Source organism: Oncorhynchus tshawytscha, linkage group LG06, assembly GCF_018296145.1.
Source record: "Oncorhynchus tshawytscha isolate Ot180627B linkage group LG06, Otsh_v2.0, whole genome shotgun sequence".
NCBI lineage: Eukaryota > Metazoa > Chordata > Actinopteri > Salmoniformes > Salmonidae > Oncorhynchus > Oncorhynchus tshawytscha.
Genome location: NC_056434.1, coordinates 68870961 through 68892942, shown reverse-complemented (window position 1 = coordinate 68892942; position 21982 = coordinate 68870961). Strand labels below are relative to the sequence as shown.

The 21982-nt window shown below is 43.3% G+C and overlaps 1 protein-coding gene across 4 annotated transcripts in view; it reads right to left on the bottom strand.

Moving 5' to 3' along the window:
* Positions 1-21982, bottom strand: part of ndst2a (N-deacetylase/N-sulfotransferase (heparan glucosaminyl) 2a) — a 175428-nt gene that overhangs the window by 42264 nt on the left and 111182 nt on the right. For 2 of the 4 annotated variants that reach the window (XM_042323565.1, XM_024424799.2), the window contains exon 3: positions 8800-8889. The gene's annotated coding sequence lies outside the window, so the exon portion shown is untranslated. Of the gene's footprint in view, positions 1-4702; positions 4868-8799; positions 8890-21319; positions 21398-21982 lie in introns of those variants that run through there. The other 2 variants (XM_024424800.2, XM_024424801.2) reach the window with 2 other exon arrangements.

Here is a 21982-nt window from a genome sequence, read left to right as displayed (position 1 = left end):
TGTGAGGTTATTTTCCTGACACCACACTCCGAGGGCCCTCACCTCCTCCCTGTAGGCCGTCTCGTCGTTGTTGGTAATCAAGCCTACCACTGTTGTGTCGTCCGCAAACTTGATGATTGAGTTGGAGGCGTGCGTGGCCACGCAGTCGTGGGTGAACAGGGAGTACAGGAAAGGGCTCAGAACGCACCCTTGTGGGGCCCCAGTGTTGAGGATCAGTGGGGAGGAGATGTTGTTGCCTACCCTCACCACCTGGGGGCGGCCCGTCAGGAAGTCCAGTACCCAGTTGCACAGGGCGGGGTCGAGACCCAGGGTCTCGAGCTTGATGATGAGCTTGGAGGGTACTATGGTGTTGAATGCCGAGCTGTAGTCGATGAACAGCATTCTCACATAGGTATTCCTCTTGTCCAGATGGGTTAGGGCAGTGTGCAGTGTGGTTGAGATTGCATCGTCTGTGGACCTATTTGGGCGGTAAGCAAATTGGAGTGGGTCTAGGGTGTCAGGTAGGGTGGAGGTGATATGGTCCTTGACTAGTCTCTCAAAGCACTTCATGATGACGGATGTGAGTGCTACGGGGCGGTAGTCGTTTAGCTCAGTTACCTTAGCTTTCTTGGGAACAGGAACAATGGTGGCCCTCTTGAAGCATGTGGGAACAGCAGACTGGTATAGGGATTGATTGAATATGTCCGTAAACACACCGGCCAGCTGGTCTGCGCATGCTCTGAGGGCGCGGCTGGGGATGCCGTCTGGGCCTGCAGCCTTGCGAGGGTTAACACGTTTAAATGTCTTACTCACTTCGGCTGTAGTGAAGGAGAGACCGCATGTTTTCGTTGCAGGCCGTGTCAGTGGCACTGTATTGTCCTCAAAGCGGGCAAAAAGTTATTTAGTCTGCCTGGGAGCAAGACATCCTGGTCCGTGACTGGGCTGGGTTTCTTCCTGTAGTCCGTGATTGACTGTAGACCCTGCCACATGCCTCTTGTGTCTGAGCCGTTGAATTGAGATTCTACTTTGTCTCTGTACTGGCGCTTAGCTTGTTTGATAGCCTTGCGGAGGGAATAGCTGCACTGTTTGTATTCAGTCATGTTACCAGACACCTTGCCCTGATTAAAAGCAGTGGTTCGCGCCTTCAGTTTCACACGAATGCTGCCATCAATCCACGGTTTCTGGTTAGGGAATGTTTTAAATCGTTGCTATGGGAACGACATCTTCAACGCACGTTCTAATGAACTCGCACACCGAATCAGCGTATTCGTCAATGTTGTTGTCTGACGCAATACGAAACATCTCCCAGTCCACGTGATGGAAGCAGTCTTGGAGTGTGGAGTCAGCTTGGTCGGACCAGCGTTGGACAGACCTCAGCGTGGGAGCCTCTTGTTTTAGTTTCTGTCTGTAGGCAGGGATCAACAAAATGGAGTCGTGGTCAGCTTTTCCGAAAGGGGGGCGGGGAAGGGCCTTATATGCGTCGCGGAAGTTGGAGTAACAATGATCCAGGGTCTTTCCACCCCTGGTTGCGCAATCGATATGCTGATAAAATTTAGGGAGTCTTGTTTTCAGATTAGCCTTGTTAAAATCCCCAGCTACAATGAATGCAGCCTCCGGATAAATCGTTTCCAGTTTGCAGAGAGTTAAATAAAGTTCGTTCAGAGCCATCGATGTGTCTGCTTGGGGGGGGATATATACGGCTGTGATTATAATCGAAGACAATTCTCTTGGTAGATAATGCGGTCTACATTTGATTGTGAGGAATTCTAAATCAGGTGAACAGAAGGATTTGAGTTCCTGTATGTTTCTTTCATCACACCATGTCACGTTGGCCATGAGGCATACGCCCCCGCCCCTCTTCTTACCAGAAAGATGTTTGTTTCTGTCGGCGCGATGCGTGGAGAAACCCACTGGCTGCACCGCTTCGGATAGCGTCTCTCCAGTTAGCCATGTTTCCGTGAAGCAAAGAACGTTACAGTCTCTGATGTCCCTCTGGAATGCTACCCTTGCTCGGATTTCATCAACCTTGTTGTCAAGAGACTGGACATTGGCAAGAAGAATGCTAGGGAGTGGTGCACGATGTGCCCGTCTCCGGAGTCTGACCAGAAGACCGCTTCGTTTCCCTCTTTTTCTGAGTGTTTTTTTTGGGTCGCTGCATGTAATCCACTCCGTTGTCCTGGTTGTAAGGCAGAACACAGGATCCGCGTCGCGAAAAACATATTCTTGGTCGTACTGATGGTGAGTTGACGCTGATCTTATATTCAGTAGTTCTTCTCGGCTGTATGTAATGAAACCTAAGATGACCTGGGGTACTAGTGTAAGAAATAACACGTAAAAAAACAAAAAACTGCATAGTTTCCTAGGAACGCGAAGCGAGGCGGCCATCTCTGTCGGCGCCGGAAGTCGACCATGTGCATTAGTTGAGAGGCACAGCTGAGCATAAATTGAAATAATTCACTTTTTTATTTGACTGGACTGATGGTACCTGCATCTGATAGTCAGTCTCAGCAGAGGGAGGGAGAGAGAAATTAGAGGGTCCGCCTCTCACAGTCCCTGCTCTTTCCCTCCCTCTGCTGAGACTGACCAGAGGGGGGGACACTGTCTTCCACCTGATGGCCACACTCGAGTTGCACCGCATTATTTCTGCCTCACGCACAAATTCACGTTGTTGTGCCTATGACCAAAGAAAGTGAACTATTCCTCGATATAAAAGAGACACTAATAATAATTTTAAAAACACTGGCCTATCGATACAATTGGTTACTGGCAACTCATTCATTTCAGCTGCGGTGCTGGTTGTAGCACAAGTGGAAGTAGGGAGAAGCAAGTGTGATGGATTGTAAAAGTATTGAATAAAAACAGTGTTGACAGTGCTTTAAGAAATTTCAACATGAACACTCCTAAAAACAGAAGCGCATTACTGTATTATTATCAAACTATTATTTATTCAAATGACAAGCGCAGCAATGTGCACCTGGCAGTAGGCTACGCGCTAATGTTCGTTCCATAATGCAATTAGCAGGAAAACAGTTGTGAAAAGATCCCTGCACATGAGGGCAGTTTCATGTAACAGATGAAAATATCAGTTCTAAATATAGGAAGAGGGGAGATCTAATATGCAACAAAAAACATGGGTTGATAATATGACTAGGATTGTGCCTTTGGCTATTGGACAATGAAAGAAAGTTGATATAAAATAATTGCCTCCACAGATATGGTCTGATTTTGGCTCGGCTACTTTGAAGCAAGGTAAGACATGTAAAACATTCAAGTTTCAAACAATGAAGTATATGTTTTCAAAATGCATACAACTCATTGCAAAGTTGTGTGTGATGCGCTGATGAAGCCTGCCTTCCGTTGCCTATGCATTTGCTGTATGAGATGCTGTAAGCTACTCGTGTGATGAATAAGATGGACCTACAAAACTAATATATTGTACACGTGCCAATTTAATTCCACAAAGTTACGCAAATGAACCTATTTTACCTTTATTTAACCAGGTAAGTCAGTTAAGAACACATTCTTATTTTCAATGACGGCCTGGGAACAATGGGTTAACTGCCTGTTCAGGGGCAGAACGACAGATTTGTACCTTGTCAGCTTGGGGGTTTGAACTCGCAACCTTCCGGTTACTAGTCCAACGCTCTAACCACTAGGCTACGCTGCTGCCCTATAGGCTGATAAGTATGACCAGTCAAATGTATTTACATGGACTGGTATTTCCATCAATGAAGCCTAAAAAGAATTTATTTAGCAATGCAATTCTATCATTTTTTCACTCGGACGATTAATTTGATTTATCGGCATTTCCACATTTTATTTTTTTCATCTGCCAAAAGCTGACTATTCCCAGCTAATGGGAATAGTCAAACACAAGCCTGACCCCTCTGACTGACTAGTGAGCCGTCAATTACATCGGGACCCTCCATTACTGTGAGAAAACTCGCCCTGAGGGCTTTCTCTGGCTTCCTGTTTGGTCGAGGTCAGGGGTTAATTATAGTGTTACAGAAACAGAGATGTCACATCTCACATCTCGCCCTTGAGATGGGACCTTGAGGGTCACTGGCGTGTAATGACTGACACATTTGTCATCATGTTTCTTCTCGCTGACAGAAGTGCTGACCATCTCTGGCTTTCGTAATGAGGTGACGGCATTGCTCACTCAAAGGCTTTTCATCACATTACTGAATGAAAGCACAGACTGATGTACTTCACACAAGCACCACCAATACAGAGGTTTATTATAGGTGCATGGAAGGCCGACCGTAGTCCTTTCTTTAGAAGAAAAACAGCATATTTATCAAGATTAATTTTGAATCAAGAGCAGAAGACTACCACTTCAGGTGACCTATTTCCACACAGCCATTACACTGTAGGGTAGACAACACAAGCCACTCACTTAAGCATTACATCTCTTTGGGGAAGGCTGAGCAGAGCTGAGTTTTTAGTGCAGCTGCTCTTATGCGCCTTACCCTTTTCCACCAGTGCTGTTCACGCAGTTAAGCAATGAAATTACAATATTATAGAGGCAGTCGACGCTTGAGAGATCCATGGAGAATGGAAGAACATAGGTGAAAATAGGAAATATGAAGTGTTTATTTTTAAGGGCTGGTAAGAGTCTACTTAGCCTAGGTCGTTAGACTTGACAAACAGATCTAACAATAGGAAAACAACACTAACAGCCATTAACAATTCTATATAATCTTAAGCTCCATTTCTTCACCTGAATATACTGGGTATTTTAGTCTCCCTTGGCTACAGACACAGCGAGCGCAGGCGGGCGGGCGGGCAGGCGGGCAGGCAGGCAGGCAGGCAGGCAGGCAGAGGCAACGCGATCAGGTAGGCAGGGGATTAATAAAGAGATCCAGCCGTTGCGTGTTCTCTGGCTCTGGGTAGATAAAAGCAATTTGGGAGTTGGAGCACATCAAAGACAAAGAGACTGTTGTTTTTTTTTACCATGACAGAGGGCTATTTATCTTCCCCACAGTGGCCAGCATGCTAATCTCAGGCTGCTGCCAACCTTGCTACAAAACATCTGGACTCTCCACACACAGGTACACACACAGATACTCTTGACACACAGAACCACACTGACACACAGAACCACACAGGCACACAGAACCACACAGGCACACAGAACCACACAGGCACACAGAACCACACAGGCTCTTCCCAGTATAGAAGGAGAGGGAAGCAAGAGGACAGCAGTCAGTTAGCATAAAGTCGAGAAATATACATCAAATCAAATGAGTGGTACCTCTTTGAATGCTACAACTGCTACAATCTCCATAATTCTATAAACTCTTAATGTATTTTCCCTCTCAACAGCAGGGCACTTTGACATCCACATCGCTGCACTAAAATAACCAAGACAAAAAAACATGGGAAAAGTGACAAACTGTGTGTGTATTCCATTATATTCATCCTTGAGCGCAGAGGACATTCTAATGTATATCTGCTATGCCGTGAAACATGAGCTTTGACACACAGAGAGAAACACTGCAAATAGATTTACCAGAACATTAATAGTACAAACACAGTCCACTGTGCAGATGAAAAGAACATTTGTTAGGGCCAGTAAATTCAATGTTTCCCATAAATGAGTCCTCTGAAATTTCATCAAAGTGTAATTCAACAATAACAGGCCTACGCAGGGATATGGATATTAGCAGCTAGCTACTACACTGTATCCATGAATACTAATAGCTACATTTAGTACAGATACGCTATGTAAGAAGAAAATATGCACCTTTCTGCCTTTTGTTAGAATGCCTCACGGAACATTGACCCCCTTCATAGACTTTGACCCAGATACATAGCGACCTTAACACCGGTGAAAACAGATAGAAAACAATCTCCTGTACAAAAGTCAAACACACTCGGCCTCTTTACACCACACTACTGTGACGTCCAGGACTCAAATCTCTCTAACAATAAAACAGGCATTTTGACTGCTCCTGAATTAAACAATTGTATTCCTCTGCCATTTAAGTCATGCCCCCCTCAGTCCTTGACTTTTCCTAAATAGGTCTATATAACACACTGCCGTTGTTAGAATCTTAGTATCACAAACCAAACTGGAGTTACAAGCAGTTTAAAAGAGGGCATGTCATTTTTTTTTTGTGGGGGGTCCCAGTTGCCCCCACCTCTTCCAACAGTGCAGTGCCCAGCTGATAATCACCCTGATAGTTGCCCTGAAACTGAACCTAAACTATACAGAAACTAAATTTCACACATAACAGATGAAATTAATGATAGTATAGTATAATGAGGGAGAAAAGGTGGAGTTGATGAGCGAGGGGGAAGCGAGCGATGCATAATAATGTAATCACCAACTGTGAATGAAGAACAGGGCGGACCATTCTACTGTATTGATCCATTCTAAAATCTCAAAATGGTATGTATCCTATATCAGTCCAGTGAATCCCCGTAGTCTTATCAGTCTCCTCTGGCCTACTTGAAGTGGGCTACACAGTGGGAGTGTGGGTAATGAACATGCTGAACGCCTTTCCATATCTGGGAAAACATCGGGTGGCAGTTGAGCAAGTGTCAGAGAATGTGGTAACCAGGGCTTGTGGAACTTACGTTGGCATGGGGAGAAATGTCACCATGGACAATTTCTTCACTTCACTGTCATTGGCGAACAAGTTGCTTGCCAAGAAGACAAGCCTTGTCGGCACCATGAACAAAGTGAGAAGGGAGCACCATCCCTCTGCGCAAAATAAGGCACCTGCACAGCCGCTGTACGGTGGTGAAGAATGACAAGGCAAAACTCACAAGGCAAGAAAGAACGTTTCTGTCACCAGTACAATGAGCACACCGACAGGGACAGAGAGAAAACCGGAGACTATTATGCACTACAACCAAACGAAGGTATGTCAAAGTGAGTCAAGCAAGTGAAAGTGACAAAGATGTGTGTCGACAAGGGATAACAGCTAAATGAAATCCAACTGATCCCAGGACGCACACAATGTAAGCATGAGCTGACAATAATTTACTATTTCTGACTGCTCTCATTAGGACACATTCATTATTATGCCATTTTGGCTTTTGTGCTGATTTTCACTATTTATCAAGCACACTTGGCACTTATTGTGTTTAGGCTACTGATGTTTTCCCCATTTGACCGTGCGTCTTGGTGGTTGGGGTGTTTTCTATTTTATTTTTTACTTAAGCTGTGACCGTGTTCCAACACATATGCTTTCTGTTTCATAGTTGCAACAAAGGCAACGTATTACACTGAACAAAAATATAAACTCAACATGTAAAGTGTTGGTCCCATGTTTCAAATAAAAGATCCGAGAAATGTTTCATATGCACAAAAAGCGTTTCTCTCAAATGCTGTGCAGAAATTCGTTTACATCCCTGTTAGTGAGGATTTCTCCTTTCCCAAGATAATCCATAAACCTGACAGGTGTGGCATATCAAGAAGCTGATTAAACAACATAAACATTACACAGGTCCATCTTGTGCTGGGGACAATAAAAGGCCACTAAAAGGTGCAGTTTTGTAACACAACACCTCAGATGTCTCAAGTTCTGAGGGAGTGTGCAATTGGTATGCTGACACCAGAGCTGTTGCCAGATAATTAAATGTTAATTTCTCTACCATAAGCCACCTCCAATGTCGTTTTAGAGAATTTGACAGTACGTCCAACCAGCCTCACAATGACAAGCGGTTTGCTGATGTCAACGTTCAGAGTGTCCCCATGGTGGGCGGTGGGGGTTATGGTATGGGCAGGCATAAGCTACGAACAACGAAACACAATTGCATTTTATCAATGGCAATTTGAATGCACAGATACCGTGATGAGATCCTGAGGCCCATTGTCATGGTATTCATCCGCCGCCATCACCTCATGTTTCAAGAATCTGTACAGTATTTTTGGAAGCTCAAAATGTACCAGTTCTTCCATGGCCTGCATACTCACCAGACATGTCACCCATTGTGCATGTTTTATTTTTTTATTTAACTAGGCAAGTCAGTTAAGAACAAATTCTTATTTTCAATGACGGCCTAGGAACAGTGGATTAACTGCATGTTCAGGGGCAGAGCAACAGATTTGTACCTTGTCAGCTCGGGGGTTTGAACTTACAACCTTCCGGTTACTAGTCCAACGCTCTAACCACCAGAAGGATTCTCTCGATCGATGTGTACGACAGCATGTTCCAGCCATTGCAGGGAAGTGGGACAACATTTCCCAGGCCTAATCAACTCTATGCGAAGGAGGTATGTTGCGCTGCATGTGGGAAAATGGTGGTCACACCAGATACTGATTGGTTTTCTGATCCACGCCCCTACCATTTTTTAAGGAATGTGTGACCAACAGACGCATATCTGTATTCCCAGTCATGTGAAATCCATAGATTAGGGCCGAATAAAATTATTTCCATTGACTGATTTCCTTATATGAACTGTAACTCAGTAAAATCTTTGACATTTTTACATGTTGCGTTTATATTTTTGTTCATTATAATTACACTGTTAGAGGGTTGCTTGAAGGGGAGTCTCTCGAGGCCCAGCGGTTCTAATGATGAGAGGTCTACCACACTACACCTCCGGAGGCTTTTAAAATATCCACACATTTGTGAACCATTGCATTAATCAAGTGTGCAACACTATGTGCAATATGGTTTAGATGAGAAGCTCCTGTATAGTTTGAATTGCCATTTTGTGTGTCTATATACTATGGTATTTACGGTATGTTTAATAAATGCACTCACACATGAAGCAGGAATGTGACTTTGGCCACACCATATCCAAGGTTAGTGTACACAGAAAAGTTGCAAATCTGATGTAAATCCACCTAGAGTCTCTGACCTCTTGTTGCTGTGGAGACTTCCTCTGGTGCTGTCCTTGTGTCTGTCCCTCAGGCGTGTTGCGTCTGTCTGTCCGTCAGTCTCAGAAGGCCTGTAGAAGGGACAAATTGAGGGTCAAGGCCAGGCAGATGGACAGCCCTGCTAGGTAAGGCAGCACCATCATGGTAACTATTAGCTTTAGCTAGGCATTTATCTGATCAATGGAAGGCTGCCTCCGCCTCTCAACAGCAACAGCCTTCAATGCAAACAAACACATGAAAACACCCACATGGAAATTTATGAAAGGAGGAGGTAGGCAAAGCATTGGGTTAGCATTTGTTTACCTCCACCACCCCTCCTAAACTAGACCAAATCAAAGGACTTTGTGTACCAGAACAGTGTTTCTCTTTCAGCTAGCACTGCTCTTACACAACAGATTCAACTATTCAAATAATCACCCACGTGATCATGTGAAACCCAGCGTGCATTCTGTCTAGGGGGATTCATCACAGCTCTACAATGACACTCTCCCTTTTGTGTATGTGTATATGAGCCACACAGTACAGAGGGTGGCTCCTTTGTTCTTCACCAGCCAGAATCCCATTTTAAATGTTTCATAGTGCTCAGAGAGACCGCAGCCATCTCCTCTGTGGGAGGGGGGACCGGGGGGAACAGCGCAAGAGGACCGACACAACACACATACTTGTTAATTTAAAACCAGTGACATAAAAACATATGTACACAAGTGGGAACCAAAACAAATCTCACACAACACCTTAGTTAACCAGAATTCATAGACAAGTCACATACTGAGTATATGTTGTGTATCAGAGTCCCCTAGTAGGACCTCTGCTCCCAGATCCAGTGGCTATCCTAATATTGATAGTGCAGCTCAAACAAACCCTGGCTATCAGAGCTGGCTGCTCACCAGAATCAACACAGAAGACCGTGGCTAGAGCTATGGCCCATTCTCTAACATAGAGCATCAGACTAACCTGTGGTGTTAGAGAGCCCGTAGGAGGCACTCTTTCCTCTGGTCAAAAAATAATTAATATATCCCAATGTCCCAGGGCAGTGATTGGGGATATTGTGTGTCAATGTGTTTTCAACAGGACAATGACCCAACACACCTCCAGGCTGTGTAAAGGCTATGGGAGCAAGAAGGAGAGTGATGGAGTGCTGCATCAGATGACCTGGCCTCCACAATCACCTAACCTCAACCCAATTGAGATGGTTTGGGATGAGTTGGACTACAGAGTGAAGGAAAAGCAGCCAACAAGTGCTCAGCATATGTGGGAACTCCTTCACGACTGTATTCCAAGAGAAGCTGGTTGAAAGAATGCCAAGCTGTCATCAAGGGTGGCAACTTTGAATAATCTCAAAAAATATATATTTTGATTTGTTTAACACTTTTTCGGTTACTACATGATTTCATTATATAAATAATATATTAGTGATGCACCGATATGACATTTTTGAAGGCCAGCATCCCGGAGTCGCCTCTTCACTGTTGACATTGAGACTGGTGTTTTGCGGGTACTATTTAATGAAGCTGCCATTTGAGGACTTGTGAGGCATCTGTTTCTCAAACTAGACACTAATGTACATGTCCTCTTGCTCAGGTGTGCACCGGGGCCTCCCACTCCTTTCTATTCTGGTTAGAGCCCGTTTGCGCTGTTCTGTGAAGGGAGTAGTACACAGCGTTGTACGAGATCTTCAGTTTCTTGGCAAGAATATTTCATTCATCCAGATCTAGGATGTGTTATTTTAGTGTTCCCTTTGTTTTTTGAGCAGTATATATATATATATAAATTAAACTATCACCTAAAAGAACAACTGAAGAACACCAGACTTGTGCACATACTCCTCCAGGACTAGGACCCTCACACTACCTGGATTCAGAGCCTGCCCCTCCACTTCCTACCTCCCTCTTCCTTCCTCATGACACACACTCTCTTCTTCCCTTCACATCACTCAATATCCCCTCCCTTTGTTTCTCCCTCGACCTCTCTCATGACCCCCCCTTCCCTCTCCTCCATTCCCCAGGGCGAGGTGGGGGAGTCTATTATCAATCTATTCAGCCATAAGGCCACTAACTGATTGGCTAATGGGAGGTCCCTCTTCCTCTATCAGTGTGCTACTGCTTCACAGTCTGATCTCAGCAGCCTTCAGAGGACCATTCTGGGCCCTTAATAGCACTGGATCAATCACCTGTCACAGCTAGTCATGCACATATTCCGTATTCTCTACAGCATAGCATAGTAAATACACTGTAACTGCAATGGTCATCACACAGATATACTTTTGCATGCACACACACACACATAAAAAGACAGACAGGCACACTTAACATAATGTACACAATTGCAAACACAGACACAAACTCGCTCTCACACACACACACAGCCAGCCCATCCATGCAGACAGACAGCAGGGTGCCTCACAAAGCCAAACTAAGAGCATTGGTTAGTGTGTTTCCATCGACTTGCCAGGAGCGTGTCCACCCACCCACGCATGTATATCGATGGGGCAATGGAAGAAATATAATTTTAAGCTGTATGTGTGTCACTGGTGAAGGAAGTGGGACTGAAGGAAGGTGAGGGACAGGGAGAAACGCACACAGAAACATATTAATTGTCCCCTACATGCACACACACAAGGCTCGAAATGAAGGTCGTCCTTTAAAAAAGGTGTTTGGGACAGTTCAAAACAGACATTGGCACAGCTGCGGGACGATAGGCCAGAAAAATATCAAACGCATAGAACAGTGGTTCCATACTAAAATGTTTAAACACAAAGACGAGGCTGATTAAACAGATCACAACATTTAGCTTAGAAGTTGACAAACTATGAATAATGCACATTATAAGCGCAGCAATGTGTTCACTCGTCTCGGCCATATGCGTGAATGTTCCAAAATGATATTACCCGAGAACACCATTCCCAGAAGGCACACTTGATACGAGCGGTTTTTATAATGCGACAGCGACGGATATGCAGCCTAATGGTAGAAACTTAGAAAGAAGGAACATCTGAAGATGCAACAATATGATTGTGTTTTACTGCCCTTGGACAATAGAAGAAATGCTGGTTTCAACGGCAAACCAAGAAATCGCTGCTTTTTTTCCTATGTTCGGATTTTGGCTAAAGGTTGTTAAAAGCAGGGTAAAATGTGCTATGCAAAACGTCCAGGTTTCAAACAATGATATGGTTGGCTAGGCATTGCATATGTCATTATTTAGGTTATGGAAAAGTATAGTATTACAATATATCATTCCAATGTTGGGTAAATAAGCCTATTAATAAATCCTCTTGGTGATCGGGCTGAATTACTGCCCCCTTTGGATGAAGTGCGTGCCCATAGTAAACATAATTTTTTTTTGTCAAAAATGTATAATATATGCATATAATAATTATTATTGAATAGAAAACACTCTAAAGTTTCTAAAACCGTTAAAATTATGTCTGTATGTAAAGCAGAACTCTCAGGGCAGCCATTCTCCCAAACACCCTCTTGGCAACAGAAAAGTTGGGACAACTTTGACGTCATCGCCCCCACCCTTCCCAACCAGCTACGGATCCAGGAACAGTTTCTATGTGTTCAGTGCGATGTCTGCTTTCAAATGATGCGTTCTTTGTGAGAATCTCACGCGCCCTCGTCCTTTGGCGGGCTAAAACGTTCGGGTTACGTGAAAATACATGCACTCTATTGCGCGGGTCTGAATTGGAGCGCATTCTTTTTCCATGAAACACCAATTGATGTCGGTTTGTCTGTTCGCGCTGTTCTTTGTTTTACATGATTAAAACATCCTAAAGCTCGATTCTGCACTTAGTTTGACCAGTTTAGTCGACATATAATATGTAATTTTGAAGTTTTGATGCGCAAGAGTGCGGGACCAGAAGTCATTTTGGGTGCATTTCAGCTGAAGCTGTTAGCATATGCTAATACAGAGACACACAACTTGAAACCAAACGATGTATTGGGTAAGTATAACTCCTTCCACGTCTTCTGATCGAAGAACATCAAAGGTAAGGGAATATTTATGTGGTTAATTTTGGGTTTCTGTGCTCTCCAAACGTAGAGGAGACATACTGCTAATCTATGAGCGCCGCCTCATATTATAGCCTAGTGAACGAATTCTGTAACGTTAAAAATAAATGTAACACAGCGGTTGCATTAAGAAGAAGTGTATCTTTGTAACTATATGTAGAACATGTATATTTATTCATGTGTATTGCTTGTTATCTGACGTTATCTGTCCGAGCTATCATCATTTCTCCGGACATTTGAGTAGCATTTTTTTTAAATGTCGTCATTGTAAACAGAGATTTATGGATATAAATGGCATATTATTGAAAAAAACATAAATGTACTGTGTAACATGTCCTATTACTGTCATCTGATGAAGATTTTCAAAAGGTTAGTGAATGATTTATTTTTTAATCCTGCTTTTATAATTTTATATTTTCTGGGACAAAATGGCTGCCTCTTGTCTTTTGTTTCGGTGGTGGTCTAATATAAATGTGTGGTGTGTTTTCGCCGTAAAACACTTTAGAAATCTGACTTGCTGAGTAGATGAACAAGGTGTTTATCTTTCATTTGAGCTATTGGACTTGTTAATGTGTGGAGGTTAAATATTTCTAAGAATATTTTTTTGCATTTTGCGTTATGCTAATGAGCTTGAGCCTTAGTCAAGATCCCGGATCCGGGATGGGTAGCATCAAGAAGCATTTAAGCATACACATTTGACTCTCTCCTAGCTCTCCTAGACTCTCTCCTAGCCGGGGCGGATGTTTCGTGCCCGGTAGTTGCTGTGGCATTTGCATTGTTTGTAGACTATGGCTAGCTACTATAGTATTCTAGTGAACATGGTTGATTCTCCCAGACCTGAAACAAATGTACACACTAAAATGTGCCAAGTACTTCAGCCTCGCGCTGCAACACTGCCTGGCGTGCGCACGTGAAGAGCGGAGTGACAGATTTATTTTTAGAAGCACTGCGCTCAGGCATAAACGTTACTTTCTTTTACTTCAAACGGAAGTCTACTGAAGTGAGACTTTTTTCCTTGTGTTCCTTGGCTATTTTCATTGTTTGGTTCACAAGCTAGGTTGTTTTTCGGATGTTTGAGTTTCAACTGCTAGGAAAGAGAAGCAACGCGGATACTAGTCCGTCTCACAGGCACAAACATGATTGAAGTGGCATCACCACGGTAACCTCCGGCTTTAGAGGGAAGATTAACAGTTTTGTCTCATCTCATCTGTCATATGTTGGTTAACCCTCCCGTTGTGTTCGTTTCATGTTCATTCATTCTGTGTTCCCGGTCCAAAATGACTGCCTCATTATACCTGATTATACATCCATATATTATCACCTAATGCTGTGTTCGATCTTTTTTTTATCAACTTAAGTTATTGTGAACATTAGAAGTTTTGAACTTCTATTTGCTATTTATGGGCTGTAGGCCTCATTGACCTGAGCTCAAACAATTAGTTTTTGAGTTAAAAAAGCATAATGTATGGATTATTTTGACTAACAAATACTCAGATGAAACATTGTGCTATTTATCAGACTACTTTGTGTCAAAGTTAAACAAGGACATTTGTTTTTAAACCATGTAAAATGTTTAAATAGTGGTACAAAATAACATCTGTTGTGATCCTGGTCAAAACTGCCCGCCATGATTTTAGTAGTAAAGAAAGGACATAGGCCCAAAACTACACATGCAAACTTGACCATATTACAAAATTAATGTCAGAACACATTAAAGAACAACAGTAACAATAACAGTATTACTAACAAAAACATAAAAATGTTCACAATCTGTTAATCAGTGGTGGTTCCATTTTGTGTGTTCTCATGCACATGTTGTACAATGCGTGGCGGTTGTTGCATGTGCCTTGCAAATATATGCACTGGATTTATGGCACATAATGCTCGTTTTGACATCTCTTGGTGCACAGATTGCACCTCTTCCCTTTGTCTCTTCTGTCTCTGGCAGCCGTAGATCGTGCATCTGGCCCTTGTATATCTCTCACCAATCCAGCAGAGGATGGTGTTGGAGGAAGGTGTTGGCGCCTTTGAATGAGGGGTGCCACCATGGCTTTCCCCAACTCTTCTAGGGATAGTCTCCTCTTGAAGAATTTCCCCTACTTTCCAGCCTGGATTCACCTCCATCCACACCACAAGCTCGTTGTAGGCCGACACATCTAGGATGTTGAAGAACACCACCATGGGCCAACATCCTCTTACAAGAGTATGTGACAGGAACCTGCAAAAGTGCAATAATAAATAAATAAAATATCACGTGTATGTACTCATTATTTTATGTCTTGCATAGTAACGTGAAAAATTGCATCAAAGTGTTGTTTTAATTTATCACATGTAAAACATATTTACATATTCAAATGAATATAATTGATTCTATATTGTTCACAAATTCAATGAGCATTTCACCAAACAACAACATGTCTGATTTTTATGGTGCAGATAAAACAATCTGGTAATAGAAAAAAAAGTACACGAGACTTGAAAGATAAAAAGTAACATACCTTATCAAGGTTGTCAACTCCCCCTCTGTTGTAATCCAGGACAGCGTTGGGCTCCCTGGTACTCACAGCAACCTCCCTGTGCAGAGTTGTCATCAGAAGCACTTGTTTTTCTTCAGGCAGTAGCACGAAGTGTGTGTGTGTGTGTGTGTGCATGCTCAAACACATATGCATGTGGGGGTCTGGGCATGTGCCTGAACTCAATTTTATACACTAATTGTAGTCTCACCCATTCATTTCTAATGACCGGTCATTTTTGACCGGGAACACCACAGGTGTACAATAGTTAAATAAAAACACCCAAAATATAATGAAAATCATCAAAATGTATTTTGTGTGTTCAGATGCCCTGTGTGGATAAAGTCATGGAACCTTGTGACAATCAGATTAAGTTAAATACATTTTTCGGAGAAAACTTACCGGTTCAATTCGACCAGAACACAAAAGGAGGATTAAAAGACTCATGTAATTAAACAATATACCACATTATTTCTTACTAGTAATACATTTATTGCTTTAGAAACATTGCAAAAGCATGATCATCCATTTTTTTGTGTTTTATTGTTGTAATTTAAAAGGAAGAGAAAACATTTTGGCTGGTAAAAAATCTGAGCGGCTGGTAGAATTTTAAATCTACCTGCCACACAGTGGCTGTGTACCAAAAAGTACATTTTAGGCCCTGGCCGTTAGCAAGTGGTGGTACTGAAAAAGGTCAAGGCGACCATTATTCAGTGACTGAAGAGGGAGGGTGAAGCAGAGAAAGTGAAGGCTGGGGAACACACACACTTTCTTCTTTGTATATTGTTGTGTTATGTTGTTTAATGGGGCAGCTGGTGATGGATTGAAATGTCTAACTTAAGTTTATTCAGTAACCAGTTCACAATAACATTGTTCTCTCTTTTTGTTCGCCCCCCATCTAGCTTCAGAGTTTGTTCTGTTAGGTGACCTAAACTGGGATATGCACCCCGGCAGTCCTACAATCTAAGCTGGATGTCCTTCATCTCACACAAATCATCAAGGAACCCACCAGGTACAACCCTACATCTGTAAACATGGGCACCCTCATAGACGTTATCCTGACCAACTGGCCCTCCAAATACACCTCCGCTGTCTTCAAATCAGGATCTCAGCGATCACTGCCTCATTGCCTGTATCCACTACGGGTCCGCAGTCAAACGACCACCCCTCATCACTGTCAAACGCTCCCTAAAACACTTCCTCGAGCAGGCCTTTCTAATCGACCTGCCCCGGGTATCCTGGAAGGATATTGACCTCATCCCGTCAGTTGAGGATGCCTGGTCATTCTTTAAAAGTAACTTTCTCACCATCTTAGATAAGCATGCTCCGTTCAAAAAATGCAGAACTAAGAACAGATATAGCCCTTGGTTCACTCCTGCCCTGACTGCCTGCGAACAGCACAAAAACATCCTGTGGCGGACTGCAATAGCATCGAATAGTCCCAGCGATATGCAACTGTTCAGGGAAGTCAGGAACCAATACACGCAGTCAGTCAGGAAAGCAAAGGCCAGCTTTTTCAAGCAGAAATTTGCATCCTGTAGCTCTAACTCCAAAAAGTTCTGGGACACTGCACCTCCTCCCAGCTGCCCACTGCACTGAGGCTAGGTAACACGGTCACCACCGATAAATCCATGATAATCGAAAACTTCAACAAGCATTTCTCAACGGCTGGCTATGCCTTCCTCCTGGCTACTCCAATCTCGGCCAAAAACTCCGCCCCCCCCGCAGCTACTGGCCCAAGCCTCCCAGCTTCTCCTTTACCCAAATCTAGATAGCAGATGTTCTGAAAGAGCTGCAAAACCTGGACCCGTACAAATCAGCTTGTCTTGAAAATCTGGACCCTCTATTTCTGAAACTATCCGCCGCCATTGTCGCAACCCCTATTACCAGCCTGTTCAACCTCTCTTTCATATCGTCTAAGATCCCCAAGGATTGGAAAGCTGCCGCAGTCATCCCCCTCTTCAAAGGGGGAGACACCCTGGACCCAAACTGTTACAGACCGATATCCATCCTGCCCTGCCTATCTAAGGTCTTCGAAAGCCAAGTCAACAAACAGATCACTGACCATCTCGAATCCCACCGTACCTTATCCGCTGTGCAATCTGGTTTTCGAGCCGGTCACGGGTGCACCTCAGCCACGCTCAAGGTACTCAACAATATCATAACCGCCATCGATAAAAGACAGTACTGTGCAGCCGTCTTCATCGACCTGGCCAAGGCTTTCGACTCTGTCAATCACCATATGCTTATCGGCAGACTCAGTAGCCTCGGTTTTTCTAATGCCTGCCTTGCCTGGTTCACCAACTACTTTGCAGACAGAGTTCAGTGTGTCAAATCGGAGGACATGTTGTCCGGTCCTCTGGCAGTCTCTATGGGGGTCCAACAGGGTTCAATTCTCGGGCCGACTCTTTTCTCTGTATATATCAATGATGTTGCTCTTGCTGCGGGTGATTCCCTGATCCACCTCTACGCAGACGACACCATTCTGTATACTTCTGGCCCTTCCTTGGACACTGTGCTATCTAACCTCCAAACGAGCTTCAATGCCATACAACACTCCTTCCGTGGCCTCCAGCTGCTCTTAAACGCTAGTAAAACCAAATGCATGCTTTTCAACCATTCGCTGCCTGCACCCGCACGCCCGACTAGCATCACCACCCTGGATGATTCCGACTTAGAATATGTGGACATCTATAAGTACCTAGGTGTCTGGCTTGATGGTAAACTCTCCTTCCAGACTCATATCAAACATCTCCAATCTAAAATCAAATCTAGAGTCGGCTTTCTATTCCGTAACAAAGTCTCCTTCACTCACGCCGCCAAACTTACCCTAGTAAAACTGACTATCCTACCGATTCTCGACTTCGGCGATGTCATCTACAAAATAGCTTCCAATACTCTACTCAGCAAACTGGATGCAGTTTATCACAGTGCCATCCGTTTTGTTACTAAAGCACCTTATACCACCCACCACTGCGATCTGTATGCTCTAGTCGGCTGGCCCTCGCTACATATTCGTTGCCAGACCCACTGGCTCCAGGTCATCTACAAGTCCATGCTCGGTAAAGCTCCGCCTTATCTCAGTTCACTGGTCACGATGGCAACACCCACCCGTAGCACGCGCTCCAGCAGGTGTATCTCACTGATCATCCCTAAAGCCAACACCTAATTTGGCCGCCTTTCCTTCCAGTTCTCTGCTGCCTGTGACTGGAACGAATTGCAAAAATCGCTGAAGTTGGAGACTTTAGTCTCCCTCCCCAACTTTAAACGTCTGCTATCTGAGCAGCTAACAGATCGCTGCAGCTGTACATAGTCCATCGGTAAATAGCCCACCCAATTTACCTACCTCATCCCCATACTGTTTTTATTTATTTACTTTCCTGCTCTTTTGCACACCAGTATCTCTACCTGCACATGACCATCTGATCATTAATCACTCCAGTGTTAATCTGCTAAATTGTAATTATTCACCTACCTCCTCATGCCTTTTGCACACAATGTATATAGACTCTCTTTTTCTTTTTTTCTACTGTGTTATTGACTTGTTTATTGTTTACTCCATGTGTAACTCTGTGTTGTTGTCTGTTCACACTGCTATGCTTTATCTTGGCCAGGTCGCAGTTGTAAATGAGAACTTGGTCTCAACTAGCCTACCTGGTTAAATAAAGGTGAAATAAAAGGTGATATAAAAAATATATTTTGTATACATGTGGTTAGAATGTTCAATTAATAAATTATAATTAATAAATGTAACGTATGTTAGCTTGTTTTCATTAAGAGGCAAAACGGTTTCACAAATTAAGTTGATGTAATATAGACTGTAGAGTATGTATCTCAGAAATACACCGATTACTTTAAAAGCACTGAAAATGACCTAGACCCATGTTGGCATATACATTTTTTAATAAAAAATAAAAAAAAGTATTTTAATTTTTGGGACCGTTCAAGTTCAGTTTGGAACAGTTGAAATTTCACTTCGGGACGGTGAGGAAAAAAGTTAGTCGTTAGTAACTACTCCAAGTCTCAGAGCGAGTGACGTTTGAAACGCTATTAGCGCACACCCAGCTAACTAGCTAGCTATTTCACATTGGTTACACCAGCCATTAGGCTGATAGGCTTGAAGTCATAAACAGCGCTGTGCTTGCGAAGAGCTGCTGGCAAAAGTTTGAATGATGTTTATAACGGGTGGCATCCCTAAGTCTAAATATTCTTGTTACATTGCACAACCTTCAATGTTATGTCATAATTACGTAAAATTCTGGCAAATTAGTTCGCAATGAGCCAGGCTGCCCAAACTGTTGCATATACCCTGACTCTGCGTGAAATGACACAATTTCACCTGGTTAATATGGCCTGCTAACCTGGATTTCTTTTAGCTAAATATGCAGGTTTAAAAATATATACTTCTGTGTATTGATTTTAAGAAAGGCATTGGTGTTTATGGTTAGGTACAGTCATCCAACGATTGTGCTTTTTTCACAAATGCGCTTTTGTTAAATCATCCCCCTGCGTTGCATCGATTATAAGCAACACAGGACACGCTATATAAACAAATAATATCATCAACCATGTGTAGTTAACTAGTGATTATGATTGATTGATTGTTTTTTTACAAGATAAGTTTAATGCTAGCTAGCAACTTATCTTGGCTTCTACTGCATTCGCGTAACAGGCAGTCTCCTCGTGGAGTGCAATGAGAGGCAGGTGGTTAGAGCGTTGGACTAGTTAACTGTAAGGTTGCAAGATTAGTCCCCCGAGCTGACAAGGTGAAAATCTGTCATTATGCCCTTGAACAAGGCAGTTAACCCACCGTTCCTAGGCCGTCATTGAAAATAAGAATGTGTTCTTCATTAACTGACTTGCCTAGTTAAATAAAAGGTATTTTAAAAAACGGCAAAATCGGCTCCAAAAAAATACAGATTTCCGATTATTATGAAAACTTGAAATCAGCCCTAATTAATCGGCCATTCCGATTAATCGGTCGACCTCTAATACACACCCCAGAGAGAAAGAGAGAGGGGTAGAGCTACAGATGGTCAAAGAAAGAGGGAGGAAGCAATAGGAGGGAGGACACAAAAAAAGGCGGTTGAGAGAGAAAGGCAAGACAGGGACCGTGGGAGGGAAGGGTGTGTGGCAAAGAGAGTAAGGGAGACATGGATCGATTCTATCCTCCTGTCTGTGTATGTCAGGGCTGGTGTTGTTGGAGCTAAAAGCCTTGCATTTAGTAGCCTGGTCTGGGAGGAATAGGAGCAAACATGTAGCACCACCAGTCAACAGCTCTACCCTCATAGGAAACAGGAGATGACGCATGAGAAATCTGCTCAGATCCCCTAAGAATGAGTCGGCCTTTCAGAGGCACTTTATCACACAATAATATAGAGAGGGAGGATGAGAGAGAACGCTAGAACTGGCTTTAAAGGACTGGCTTTGAAAGAGAAACCATGTTCCGATCTCATGGCTGCATCCTTTCCCACTAATAAACCATTCTGTTATTTCACACTGTACTTGTATAGAGCTGACGATGGGATCGTTCTCTGCAACTAAGAACAGAGGCAGATGCATTCAGTCAGTGTGAGCAGATTTAAACAGGACAAAATAAGATGTGTTGCGTATCCATTCTATCAAACAGGACAGTTGTCCCTGAGGATCGCTGCTCTAGTCCAGCTGCACTACAAATCAACTGACTGAAAACCAAACATCCACGAATGTGATGTACAGAAATAGTCTCACTGTTACAAAATATCACATTCTACAAGCCAAGAACGTAGTCATTTAGGAAGGTTGGTAAACATGTTTCCCCCGAATCCAGCCTGATGACAAGGAAGATGAGAATGGAGGCCGACTAACTCTACATTTCAAATGGGGAATTAAGCAAAGGTCAAATAACATATTAAGGCATGTTAGCATTTGTTATTTATTGAGGGTAGCTGTAAATAGTGCATACGCTCAATTGAAAAGAAAGAAAGAGGGGCACCTACCTGAACTGTGGCGGAACCCGTTTGTTCATATATTTACGCTGTAACTTTTATATATTGTCAAGCCTTTGGCCCAAGGCAGAATGGAAAGGAGAGAAGAGGGTAACATGACAGAGGGAGGGAATCATGACAAAGAGAGAGAGGGAGCATGACGAAAACAGCAGAAAAGAGAAACCCAAGGGAACAGGGAAAAATAAGTAAAAAATGAGGAACAGGAAATGTTAAAAGGAAAAGAGGATGTGTGCTTGCTGATTTCAAACAAAGATAGAAATTGAGAAAGAAATGACTCAAGTCACTTTCTTGCTGGGCAGATGTACTGCTCAGAAAGTGCCAACAGATGAGCCCTGATACCTTCCATCATTATTTATCTCACCATCCAGCAGTGCTGGGGATAGAGTAGGATGAGTTTAGATGCCATTTTAGCTTCAGTCAGGACAGCTTGTGCTGCCCTTTGGGTGACTGTACTGTCCGTCTGTAGCTGAGAGAGAGGCAGTATGATGACGACGGTGTCTCTGGGTTTTAATGGTAGCCCGGATGCCTGTGGAAGGAGCTGCCAGCTCTCAACATGTCTGCTCAATTATATAGAGATAGAGACACCCAGAGCTAGTTGTTCTGGCAGGTATCTGTAACCTCACTCGCCACTGACACCCATGCCGACAGAGACGC